Raw genomic sequence first — 14,494 nt, forward strand, 5'->3', positions numbered from 1 at the left:
CAACACAGAATTAGGAGTTTGCAGTAGAGGAAAATGGCAAACTATGGATAGGGAGTGATTTGCCTGATAAGCAGAGTTCACAAGATGGGCTATATGGAGAGATAAGAGAGGAAAGATAGTGAGGAGCTGCAGAGTAAAGGCTCTTTTAGGTGAGTAAGAGGAGCTTCAATAATATACAGAAACAGATAGGGAACCAATGTTGTGGCTTGAGAAGAGGAGTTATATGGGTAAAGTGACTTTCGCAAAAGATAAGTCATGCAGCCAAATTTTGGGTAAATTGAAGTGGAGAAAGATTGTTCACTGGGGAGACCTGTAAGGAGCAGTTTGCAGTAATTTAAGCAGGAGATGATGAGAGAGAGGATGAAGGTTCTGGTAGTGTGTTCAGAAAGGAAGGGATTTTGATGATGTTTATAGACAAAGAAATGACTCATTTAACAGTGTTTTGGACATGTAGACAAGGAGAGAAAGGAGTCAAAGATGACCCCTTGTGACCCGATTACCTCTGTATCAAAGATGACATGCTACTTTTGTATCCATATTGTATATGCTGATGAGATTTTCAAAAGGAAAATCCATGCAACCTTTTGACTAGATTAAGGATGTGTGTGTACTGGGTTTTACAGGAAGCTGTCATCTGTGTTTCTTGGTGAAAAAACCCTCTTATTGGGTTTCTGAGGAAGAATGTATGGGGAGGAGGAGCGAGGTGTCTCCTATTTATAAATATTAAAACTTTAAGGAAAACTAATTAAATAACCCCTTTTATTCTATGTAAGTATCAGTCTAGTTTCTGCATTTCTTACAAAGTCATATAGTATTAGATTTAAGATTTGGGCAAAAATGTGACAAAACCGTACACCAATTTTGCAAGTCAGTGTGCTTCTATATTTTGAAATGGTGCATTTCTTACCAAAGGACAGGTAAGGAAAAAAAACATATCATGCACAAGCAAAATCTTTTGAAAAAATGGCCATTTGCCCAAAAGTGCTACATTTAAGAACTCAAAAAAAAAATAAATGCAGATTACTTTTGCAGTTTGTACATGTTTGTACCTTTTCCCTTTTCTTTTCCTTTAATGTAAATTTGGTTCATAGAATTGTGTTGTTTTCAGAAATCCCATAAATATTCACATTACACATACGTCAGCATTTCTAAATCCTTTAATTTACTCCTCTGCAGAGCACAATCTATGAATGCACATGATGCAATGAATAAAGAATGCACAAATAAGCACATTAAAATCAGCAAAGCCTTGCTGCATATACTCTAATTCTCTTGTGAGTTCTCTGTATGCTGAGCATGTAACTGTATCTTTGTTTGTGATGTTCTTTGAGGCTTGCACATTTTAGTGCCCAGAAATGCAGTAAATCGAGTGTCTGACAGCTCCTGAGATCCATGCTCAATTCCTTTCAGGTTGAATAAACTTTGAAACAAATGCAAGAGAATGTACACTTTTGTGTACATGTTTAATATATTTCTACAAGAAAAGGTCAAATGAAGTGGAACATTTCATTTTCAGGGATCTCATGTTTGCAGATACAACTAGGAATTATGATGATCAGATGAAGCTGATAAAGTGAAATATTTGTGAGGCCAGAAGAAAATGATGTTTATGTTACCATGTTTGTAAAGTAATAGAACAACGTCCATTGTCCAATAACTATAGAATATATTAAGCTATAAATAAAAATGATGAAATGAAGGAACCAATGATTACAGTGCATGAGTGACTCAGCCATTGTGGTTCAATTACAGCTATGTCCTGATGAAAACCCTTTCCAAAGACTTAATAGATATGTTTAAGAGTTATTTGCTATTGCTTGAATTAGATGTGGTAGTTTTCTTTCAGGCTTGATCAAATGCTATCACTGCAATATAATCTTAAGAGAGTTACTGTATATAATCATTTCTATGGGCTCTTGTCACCTAAATAATTAGGGATGAATTTTCAAAATGTTAGGTGCATAAAAATTAGCATATACATGCGTAAGTAGTCTCTACTCATGTATTCCATATTTTCAAAAAAAGTGAAAAATGTATGCATGTTTTCACTTTTGAGCACACTTACATGAGCATTAAAAAATTGTGATCTAGGGGCATTCCAGGGCAAAGCTAATATTTACATGCATAAGTTACTATTTTAAAAAACAAGTATGTAGATTTGCCAACTTACTGGTGTAACTTTACACCTGATAATTATCAGCCATAAATGATATTAAACATGTTTATTGTTTAGTGCTGATTGGGTAGGAGGTCTGGATGAACTGGGGGGAGTTCAGCTTGAAGGTAACCTGGAAACAGACAGGTAAACTAATGGACTAATTGGTAAAACTGGCAATTTTCTTGATGTGTGCAGATTTTAAAATACACTGACATGTGCATATATTCCAATATCCTACTTTATTTTCGCTCAGAATATATACACACATATATTTTTAAAATAAGTTGGAAAAACATGCATGTTTTTCCAATGAATTGCAAGCATTCAAGTGGAAGTCTACATATGTACATATGCTGGGGGTAGAGATATGCGTATTTTATAAAGCAGGTATATATCATAGGGATGTGAATCATTTTAGGACGATTAAAATTATCGTCCGATAATTTTAATATCGTCTTAAACCGTTATGGAACACAATACAATAGAGATTCTAACGATTTATCGTTATAAATCGTTAGAATCGTGAGCCGGCACACTAAAACCCCCTAAAACCCACCCCCGACCCTTTAAATTAAATCCCCCACCCTCCCGAACCCCCCCCAAATGACTTAAATAACCTGCGGGTCCAGCGGCGTTCCGGAACGGCAGCGGTCCGGAACAGGCTCCTGCTACTGAATCTTGTTGTCTTCGGCCGGCGCCATTTTCCAAAATGGCGCCGAAAAATGGCGGCGGCCATAGACGAACACGATTGGACGGCAGGAGGTCCTTCCGGACCCCCGCTGGACTTTTGGCAAGTCTTGTGGGGGTCAGGAGGCCCCCCCCCAAGCTGGCCAAAAGTTCCTGGAGGTCCAGCGGGGGTCAGGGAGCGATTTCCCGCCGCGAATCGTTTTCGTACGGAAAATGGAGCCGGCCATACGCGGCGGGAAATCGCTCCCTGACCCCCGCTGGACCTCCAGGAACTTTTGGCCAGCTTGGGGGGGGGCCTCCTGACCCCCACAAGACTTGCCAAAAGTCCAGCAGGGGTCCGGAAGGACCTCCTGCCGTCCAATCGTGTTCGTCTATGGCCGCCGCCATTTTTCGGCGCCATTTTGGAAAATGGCGCCGGCCGAAGACAACAAGATTCAGTAGCAGGAGCCTGTTCCGGACCGCTGCCGTTCCGGACCGCCGCTGGACCCGCAGGTTATTTAAGTCATTTGGGGGGGGGTTCGGGAGGGTGGGGGATTTAATTTAAAGGGTCGGGGGTGGGTTTTAGGGGGTTTTAATGTGCCGGTTTTGCGATTTTACGTTTTTTCGATTTTTTACGATTTTTCACGATTTTTCACGATATTTTACCCCCCCAAACGGCAACAATACGATTCCCTCCCCCTCCCAGCCGAAATCGATCGTTAAGACGATCGAGGACACGATTCACATCTCTAATATATCATACACATAAATAATAACACATTAGCATAGATCTGCTCATGGCCACATGTATGCCACTGTGCACATTTGTTTGAAAATTATCCTTCCTGTGATTTAGAAAAACTTCCCACACAAACCTATTTGTTGAATTTATTGAACAAAAAATAATCATATCCAATATTTTAAAAAGGCAACTCAGATGCCCTGTGTACCTCTGGAAAATAGATTTTTAAAAACCCTTTACATAGTTTATGGGTAGCTGTTGCCCTGGCGTATGCCCTTCCAGTGAGTGAGCGGGCACTGCTGCTAATGGAGCTGTGGTGACACAGGTATGGGCTGCCCCTCCGGGTCATTCACACCATCTCCGAGTGGTGGAGGGAGTGCTTTTGGCATCATGTGGCAGCTGGAGTGAGGGAGCGACCAACTTCACAATGGTTCTCTTCTGGCTGTCCCTCCCACATGGTCGCTGCCTCATGGCTGTGCATTGCGTGCTGGGTTTGCCCATCAGCATCCACACAGCTGCATGGTGATGTCAGCGCAGCACCAGGGAAATTCCCATTGGACAGAGGCGGGGTGGATGGAGGTATTTAAATTTCAAGTGGTGAGGTCAGCGCAGCACAAGGGAAATTCCCATTGGACAGAGGCAGGGTGGATGGAGGTATTTAAATTTCAAGTGCTGTGGTGATCTCCCATTTGGATCATCACCTCTGCCAGCTGATCACATCCCCATTGAGGCTGGCACCTTGCTCCACTGTCGACTGCTACTACCCTTCCTTCCATAAGCTTGCTGATTCTTGGCTAGCCAGTTGATTGCTCCCACATTTTGGTGAGGGAAGCCGGTGGATGGCTTGGACTTAGCCTGGGAGTGATTGTTTCAGAAGAAATAAAACCATTAATTATGATTTAACATAACAACCATTTCTAATAAAACTCCCTGAGGAAGTTAAAAACCATCTACTTTTCCAAATAGCTCCAAAATGATGAAGAACTCAAAAAGCATATTGTGAATCTGTGTGCCTAGTGCAAGGGCCCTATAAGAGATGCCAGATACACAGAGAAAGGCACTAAGAAGAAAGAATGAAAATTTGTTTTCACTCAGCGCATACTTAAGCTCTGGAATTCATTGCCATAGGATGTGGTTACAGCAGTTAGTGTAACTGGATTTAAATAAGGTTTGGATAAGTTCCTAGAGGAAAAATCCATAAACTGCTATTAATTAATAAGCAATAGTAGCTTGACATCTATTTAATGTTTGGGTACTTGCCAGGTACATGTGACTTGGATTGGCCACTGCTGGAAACAGGATCCTGGGCATGATGGACCCTTGGTCTTACCCTGTATGTCATATCTTATGTTCTTATGTAAAAACAGTCCATCTGACTGGATTGACATGCCATCATTGTCTGCAGAGCTGATGCTTCTCAGACACTTGCCCTCTGGACTTATTTGGATGCCATTTTGGGGGCTTATAAGCAGCATGAAGGCTTTTCTTGGCTGAATTATAGTGAATCCCTTAGGGAAAAGATGGTCGGGAATCTGGAGATCTCCTTTGTTACCCAAGATATCAATTTGTGGTTATTGCATATGTCCAAGCACACTACTGATGTGAGGATGCCTGATGTTAGGTCTGGGTCCCACCTCTTTTGGGCCTATTCCATCTGCATTTTTTAGGGCAGGGAAAACCCACCATATCTGTGTCTCTAAGGCAATGTATGAGGATCTCATTGTGTGGTCCTCCTTCTTCAGGAATTCAATGGCATCATTGTTCTGCTTCTCCCCCAATTTCCAGCACAGATCTGCAGATGTTTTCTGATGTCAGGGAGGCATCCATGTTTGAAGTTTACTTCTGAGGCTCCTGGTGTGCTAGCACTTGGGCAATGGACTGGGTGTGGTTAGGGGTCACCCAGTGCATTACCTTCCTCGAGCTGTTCCCATTGTGGTGCCTCTCCATGTTTGGCACTCTGATTTAAGCAACAGGAGGGTTGCATTCTAGTGTGACATCTCCACTGTGGTCAGTGCCATGAATACCCAGTCTGCCAAATGCCTATTCATGGCTGAGCTCCTGCGCGACGATGCTGTCATAACTGATATTTAATATTGTTGCAAGAGTGCGCCAAATTCCTGGTATTCACAATAAGATTGCCGATTTGCTTTCTCATTTCAAGTGGTCCAATTTCTGAGACTTGATCCTGGATTTAGTCTTAAATGGGCAGCTGGTACTGACCCATAATTGGGCCTTCGGGACAATGAAGCATTCGAATTCCTGCAATGGTCTATGACTCCAGGAATGTGGAAAGGTTATATAAGAGGATTTGATGCTATTACTTCCCTTGAGTGGCAGAAGATGGAATGTTGGGGCCATTCTAAAACACTTGGTGGTGGAATATATCCTTGAGGTTAAGAATGCTAGTGTATCTCACGAACCAATAGATCTCAATTGGCGAGGCTGGCTTTCTTCTGTAAACTAATGAAGGTGGCCCATTCCCAGATCATACTTCTCAGTGAAGTGGGTGAGGCTCCTAGGCTAGATGGCCAACGTCCGGTCACCCACAGCCAATTATCACTTTTGTGGCAGACTCTACCAAGAGTAACTTTTTCCCCTTATGAGGTCCTGATTTTTCTTGCAGCATTCAGACTTGCTTTCTTCTCAGCTCTGAGGGTGGGCGAATTAGTAGCACTATGTCACTGGCACATTCACTACCTGCCTATTCCACATGCTCTTCCAACTGCTGTTTCTCAATCATACACATGACAAAGAGGTGTGACTTATATACCACTGTGATCTAACTGCTAACTTTTTCTGCAGCATTCCTATTTATAGCAGAGTGTGACTTAATCACTGGTCTGACTTCTAGACCAGAAAATATGGTATGCCTTATGTTATTATATTATTTTGTAGCATTTTAATAAAAGAAGTTTGTTTTTTCTACAGCTTTTGGCTTTAAGCATTCTTATTTCATTGAACCACATCATTGCTATTATGTTAATAAAGCTGCAGCCACACTTGACCAAAGCAAAGCCAATGTCTCTGAAGTCTCTATATCTATAGATTCAGGTTCTGGTTTAGGAGCAGGGGGGAGGCCTGTTGAGGAGCAGCAGAGGCACTGGTCCAAGTTGCCCCGGTTATTAAAATGACCCTCACTCAGAATTACATAATGCATTATCTACTTCATTACAATATGCATGACCCACATTGTTTTCAGCTTTATGAAATCATTCTTCTGACAACACTTTCATAAAACTCTCAAGTCAAACTAAGCCTTGACTCTGTGCCATGTATTTCTATGATTGTAAGTAGAATGTACTTTATTGCAAATGACATGGAATAAATGTTAAAGATGTGCAGACATAAAAAAAAAAGGCTAAGCCCCTCAATAGAGAGGAAGGGATAAATGCAAGTTTTCTTTCTAGAACTTAATATCTTTATAAATACATCAAAGATTAGGTTGTTCTTTAGTGGGGATGTGCAAACTTATGATAAAGAGATTTGCTAGCAATTTCATTGAACCCATGCTCATCAATTAGTTTTAAAAAAATGTATATATTTTTTTTATTACATTAATTTTAACCTGCAAAATTTGCAATGAATCTAAATGCAGATCCATCCAAAATCCACCATGGATTTATGCAGGTTAGCTGATTTCCTTATAACTATAAAGGCTCTCAATGGATTTTGTTTAGATTCTCAGCAAGCCAGCCTGAAATCCATATGATTTGAGTATAATACCTTCCCAAATTTCTATTTTAACTAATCATGAGTTCTCTATGCATTATAGAATGAATGCAAAATTGCTTCTGAAGAGTGCGTTGAACCATTTTGTGCCTCGTTCAGTATTCATTTAATAACGTGGAGGACTTCATCATTAGTTAAAGAAGAGGCTAATCTTTGAAGTGTATATGCAGTTAAGAAAAAACATTAATGTCTTTCTCTCATTACACTCTGGAAAATGAAAAGCCAGTTTCCATGTGGATTGTAATTACAAAACTTTCATCAGACATCCCTATGAAACCCCCTCCCCCCAGCAATTTCCAACAGTTTTTTTTATAACCTTTTAAAAAAGATCATACCAGCAAGACTTTGTTAAAAGGTTTTGAAACCAGTTTTCTATTACTGCATTATATACTATATTGTAAAAATTCCCAAAGCAAAAATGTTTTGCTAACTTCTTTAAATTTCTCATTTTCATCTAAAGTTTCAAATGTAATAGCTTCTCTCTTGAAATACTACAAACTTGTTTCAGTGGAAAACTATACCAATGCAATATCTGAACACAGTACTCCAGATGAGACCTCACCAATGACTTGTACAGGGGCATTATCACATCCTGTTTCCTGCTGGCTATGCCTCTCTCTATGCAGCTCAGCATCTCTTTGGCCTTAGCCAATTCCTTGTCACATTGCCTCACTGCCTTCAAATTGTCAGACACTATCACCCTAAGGTTTATCTCCCAGTGCATGCACATCTGACTTTTGCCCCCCCCCCCCCCCATCATAAAATCCAAAGGAGCTGCACATGATGAGAGGCAGATGTGAACAGACCGGCAAAGATGCTTCGGGTTGATAGGGTCCAATGACCTGAAGGCAGCAAAGCAATGTGAAAAGGCAATCTTAGCCTAGAGAAATGATGTTCCAGAGAAAGGCAACCAAAATGCTGTGGGCCCTGCACCAAAAGAGTTATGAGATGAGACTGAAGGATCTAATTACGTAGACACTGGAGGAGAGGAGAAACAGAGTTGATATGTATAGACATTTAAATACAGTGATGGAGAAGTCTATTACCTGCTATTAATTAAGTTGACTTAGATAATAACCACCGCTATTGCTAGCAACTGTAATATGGAATAGACTTAGTTTTTGGGTACTTGCCAGGTTCTTATGGCCTGGATTGGCCACTGTTGTAAACAGGATGCTGGGCTTGATGGACCCTTGATCTGACCCAGTATGGCATTTTCTTATGTTCTTATATTATATAACCTTGACCAGTCAAAGGAGGCAGGCTGTAAGGAAAACCTGTGAATTAGGGCCAGAAAAGAAAGGGAGTCAGAACAGGAGGGAGACTTGATTTCCTATAAGATACAGGGGCTCTGTAAAAGGAGGAACCTCACGGGCCTTATGTTAACAAGGGAAAGAGAGAGCTCTGGAGGTTTGTGCCTAGGTTGAAAAATTTTCAGAAGGAGGGTCAGGACAGGAAAAGGAAGGTGTTTTATTAGAACTAGCAGAAGAGACAGAAGAGATGGAGGTGGAGATGGAGGTGACCAACAGCTCCAAGGAAGAACATGAGCCAATGGACCTAGGAGACAAGTAGTGTAAAAACTTCTCAGGAAGAGCATTCTCCAAGGAGAATGCAGGTTAAGAGCTTTGAAGGAACACTGCCATGGGTGCATGCAGATGCAGCCAGAGAGGAAAAACTCTAAACCTCAGTTGCAGGCTATGGTGGAAGGTGGCAGTAGGGCCTGGTCCTTTCAGAACCAGGTCCATAGAGCTCGAATAGGCCACACACTGTGGAGGAAGCAGTGGCAGAGGGTCTATGTATTCCTGAAAGAAAGTGTGGCTCTATTATACCAGAAACTGGTGTTAGATTACGGTTAAAGATTAGGAACTACCAGGGTGGCTTGGAATGGTGTCTGCTTAAGCCAGCTCAACAGTCTGGGTGAAGGGATTGAAATGCATAATCATTGCACCCTGGGGCAGGAATGGGGTAGCTCTATCATGTATGAGAGAGGAAAAGACAGAGTGGCTAATAGGAAAGGGACTGCTTTAGTGGTGGAAGTAGGAAGACTAAAGAACTTCATTCTTCTAGATTAAGACTGTGATAGAGGTTGCTTTGCTAGATATTGGAACAGTGACACTATTATAAGGAAATAGGTAAAATCATTGTCTAATCACAGAAACCTTCTCCTAGCCCTTTGCCTGAGGAAGAGCACTGGAGGAAGATATAGGGTGCCTTGGATCTATTGCTGACAAGAGACTGGAGGTTTGGCATGCTGACCCATAGATCATGACACTATTACAATATCTGAAAGTTATTAATAATGCACAGGCATCAACCTTTTTTGATGGAAAGAAAACTGTAGAACAAGGGGTCATAATATAAAGCTCCATGGGTTTTCAAGTCAGGACCAACATCAGGAAGAATTTCTTCAAGGAAAGGGTGATGGATGCATGGAATACCTTCCCAGCAGAGGTAGCGAGAACAAGGACAGTAATGGAATTCAAAAGGACATGTTATAAGCACAGAGGATACCTAGTGGGTAAATGATGGAGACCAAGAAAGGAGTGATCCATGTTGTCTAGGGTAACCTTCAGAGAGCAACAATAACCCTAAGAATAAAAAGAAAAAAAAGCTTGCTGGGCAGACTAGATGGACCATTTGGGTCTTATTTTTGCAAACATTTGCCATGTTACTATCCAGTGACTCTATAGTGCAATTTCCCAGGAAAATAAATGTGAACATGGTATTACAGCAGCTTCTTAAATACCTGACATGATGCAATACAGCTGTGTTACTTAGACAAGTAAAATGCATATTTATGGAAAGATCATTTTGCAATTACACACCATGACTACTATGTCTTCCAATTTACTTTCTCTATTAGCAATTATATAACTAAAACAATACCATTATTTAGTTATGCTTCAATGTTTTCAAACAATATTTTACTGCAAATGTTTATAAAATTACATGTCAGACTAGTTCTATTTTGGTATACAGAATATAGATTGGGTTTCTACAGGAAGATGAATGATCTTTACTGTCTCTTGAAGATAACCATTTTTCAAAGCCTTAATAATAACACATCAGTGCATTATAAGCAAATAATTTTGAATACAGTATATTTTATTCAATTGTTTATAGATTTTCTGTTGCATCCCGGGTACCACTTTAGGGAGTAAATGCAGAGTAGTATCCTTATGAAATGTTTACAAAGAATCAGCATGCTCTCCTTTCCAATAAAACCTTGTCACTGTTTCATGATTTCTGTGAAACATTCATTATTTTTATTAACATGGAAGAACACATAAAAAGTTAAGAATCAAAGTTTGTCAAATTTCTTATGAATAATAAAGGGCTAATGCACTAAAACTTGCATAGACATTTTTTTTAGCTTTCACATCATTAAAAATGTAATGTGAATGCTGAAATGCCATTAAAGAGTGATGCTTGAAATTTAAGTGCGTGCAAACATAGCTTCCATTGCACATAAATAGTATTAGCTTGCATGCTAACTCATAAAACTGTAGCTCCTTTAGTGCCTGTGTGTGCTAAATAGTATATACATACACTAAACTGAAAATGTGTAGTCCTCTTCTCCTAAGGTCTCACTCCCCTTGCTGCAAACTCAGATAAAAGAAAACTTGGCAAATGGGACAGGTTGTCACCACTAAGAGCAGAATTGATAAAGCATTTGGACCTTAGAAGAGGAGGCAAAAGAAAAGAAGAAACTTCTAGGAGAGAAAACCAGAACAAAAGCATGTGAATCTGATGCCTCCCAAGAAGTAAAATGACCTGCATCAAAAGTGCCTCAGCCAGCCATTTCTACATTCATGCCTTGGTTGGCAGGAAGGGAACAGCCAGCCCTGAATCAGAAGATGTTACGCGCCCCACCCACGGTCGCCCCATGCACGGGACCGCTCACCTTCGGGATCACACAGCGGGTCCCGGTCCTGTCTCCCTCGCAGCCCTTGCAAATCCAGCTAGGCCCTGGCGTCTCGCGGTGGCGGTCGCCGGGCCTTCGGTCGCATGCCAGGCCTCACATCGGGCCTCGGCATCTCAGCAGCTAGCCATGCCCCTACGCACGCACGCGCAGACCAGATGCCCTGATGTAGGTTTCAGGGCGGGGCCTAGTTCCACGGCGCACCTTGATTGAACTCATGTTAAAAGGAAGTTCCTGGCCTCACTTCCTCGCCTTGGCAATCAGGTCGGTTTGTTCCTGAGATTGCCCTTGCTTGTGTTCCTGCCTGCTTGTTCCTAGTCTTGTTCCAGGATCCTTCTGTTCCAGTTCCGTTCCTGCTTGTACTTGCTTCCTTGCCCTGCTTGTTCCAGTGTTCGTTGTTCGTCTCCCTGGTCTTACCCCACTGGCTTACTGGTAAAGACCTCAGCTTGTTCCTGACCTGCCTGCCTGCTGCCTGCCAAAGACCTCAGCTTGTTCCTGACCTGCCTGCCTGCCTGCCGCCTGCCAAAGACTTCAGCTTATTCCAGACCTGCCTGCCACCTGGCCAAGATCTCAGCCTGCTCTTCGACCTTGCCTGACCTCTGGATCTTGACCCTTGCTTTGTTGACCACTGCTTGGACTGATTCTTGGACTTTGACCTTGTCGCCTGAACCTTGCTTTATTCTGGCTCTGTCCCTAGCCTTGTCCTCACTATGGGGCGGATTTTAAAAGCCCTGCTTGCGTAAATCCGCCCGGATTTACGCGAGCGGGGCCTTGTGCGCCGGTACGCCTATGTTCCATAGGCCTGCCGGCGCGCGCAGAGCCCCGGGACTCGCGTAAGTCCCGGGGTTTTTTTGAGGGGGGCGTGTCGGGGCGTGTCAGGGGCGGGGCCGATCGGCGCGGCGTTTTGGGGGCGGGACGCGGCATTTTGGGGGCGGGCCCGGGGGTGTGGTTTCGGCCCGGGGCGGTCCGGGGGCGTGGCCGCACCCTCCAGAACCGCCCCCAGGTCGCATCACGGCGCGCTAGCGGCCCCCCTGGCGTGCGGGGATTTACTTCTCCCTCTGGGAGGTGTAAATCCCCTGACAAAGGTAGGGGGGGTTTAGACAGGGCCGGGGGGGTGGGTTAGGTAGAGGAAGGGAGGGGAAGGTGAGGGGAGGGCGAAAGAGAACGGAGGTAGGCTGTGCGGCTCGGCGCACGCCGGCTACACAAAATCGGCAGCCTTGCGTGCGCCGATCCAGGATTTTAGCGGATACGCGCGGCTACGCGCGTATCTACTAAAATCCAGCGTACTTTTGTTTGCACCTGATGCGCCAACAAAAGTACGCGAAGGCGCACTTTTTTAAAATCTACCCCATTCTCTATATTGGTTCACTCTCCTTCAACCTGTTTCCAGCCTGGAACCTGATAGCGCTCCTCTAGTGTCTGTGGGCACGCTGGACTTATAGTCTTCCAGGAGACCATGTGAGGCCCATCTAAGTCCAAGCGGCCCGGGTCCCTATGGGCTCGTCCCGGGGGGACCGCGGGCTTCCAGTGATGAAGATCTACACTGCCTCTATCTCCTTCCATGCTCCGCCCCCTGTGGACAGTCCCTGTACTGCCACAGGACAGGGGTCCACCCCCGAGCGCAACAGAAGAACACATTTATCTGACCATCCCTTCTCTCTAAGCACCCTGTAGTTTTAAGGCAGAAATAGCAGCTGTTCATAGAGAAACCTTAGAACATATGTCACAGTAAAGAACATTGCCATATGCTAGCCAAACAAGTACAGATGACTAAAAAAACCACCATGTGCCCCATTCCATCATCCCTGAAGTTACTACCGCCCCCCCCTAAAAAAAACACACACACACATATTATCTACTCCATCCATGACATGCAGTGCCGGCCATTTCAGAGGGCTCAGATGAGAAGTGTAAAGTTTGGAAAAGGATGTCCAACCATGTGTGGGAAGAGACTGCATCCTGACCATTCCTCCCAGTTTCCCCCTCAATGCCTTCAGTGGCGGATTTTCAGCTCAACTGCTGCAGTCTTGTCTTTGCTGCAACACCTGTTTTACAGGTTGTTCATATTATCTTAGATAATGCAGGACATATAGAGGGTCATATTCAGTAGGCCGGATAACTTGTTCCATATATAGCTGAATAACTTAAAAACCTAACCGGATATGTTTGAATATAGCCAGTTAGGTATTTAAGTTAACTGGCTTTGTGTGGCTGGATAACCTGCCATTTACTCAGATATCTTCAAAAATTATCCCGGTGAGTGGCGATCCTATAAAACAAACAAAAAAAAAAGACAGCACTGCAGGTCTCTGGGCCTTATTCCCACCCCACCACCACTAATAATAAATTCCCCATCAAGCCAGGACCCCACTCAAATGCCACTAGATTTAAAAAAAAAAAAATACATTGACCTTCTCCAGCCCTTCTTCCTCCCTCGTAAATATTTGAAAACCTAGTGCCTCCTCAGCACCTTCCATCCCATGCTGGAATCCCGTCTCATTGCTGGCATCCAACAAGGTCTTCCACTCACCCTGTACCTTTTAAATAGGCCCTTATGTGGCCCAGGATCACACTCTGCTGGAATGATAAAGTTTTGGTGTGGCTGGTCATGTGCTGGATACGATAGGTACCTATTAGCAGCAATCATATATACATATAATCTGATTGACTCCAGTTATCATGAAACAATACAAAAACAATTGCTGGCTGTTTCATTTTTATTTTCATAGAGACATATTGTATGCAAATGCCATCTCATAATGCTGTCTTTGTAAAGTGGAGATATGGAAGTTAATTTAACAATGAATCTGTTTTAGGAATATCTTGCATTTGAAACATAAAAAGTCAATTTTAAAGCAGGAACAAAATTCAGTGAATAACAATCACGGAAAGATGTATCTTTATTGAAGAGTGTAGGTACATTTTCATAAAGGCTCCTAACTGGCATTTTATGCCCCTACATTTTAGCCCTAAAAATCCTGCTGATTTTTAAACATTACCCACATATAGGGGTAGATTTTAAAAGGTGTGCGAGGGCGTACATGTGCGCACGCTACCCAGGGCGCACACAAGTACGCCCAATTTTATAACTTGCGCGTGCACATGTACTTAAACCCAAAACATATACCCAGAGAGAAAATCCTAACCAGCCAGTGAGTGGACTGGAATAGGAAAACCCCTCCCGACTCTGGTCAGGACCACCATGCAGGGTTTGTCTGGCTTCTCTGATTGGGCATGAAAAAAATAGAAACTCCTTTCAACCTCCTAACTCTAAGCA

The sequence above is a fragment of the Rhinatrema bivittatum genome, chromosome 6, assembly GCF_901001135.1.
Source record: "Rhinatrema bivittatum chromosome 6, aRhiBiv1.1, whole genome shotgun sequence".
NCBI lineage: Eukaryota > Metazoa > Chordata > Amphibia > Gymnophiona > Rhinatrematidae > Rhinatrema > Rhinatrema bivittatum.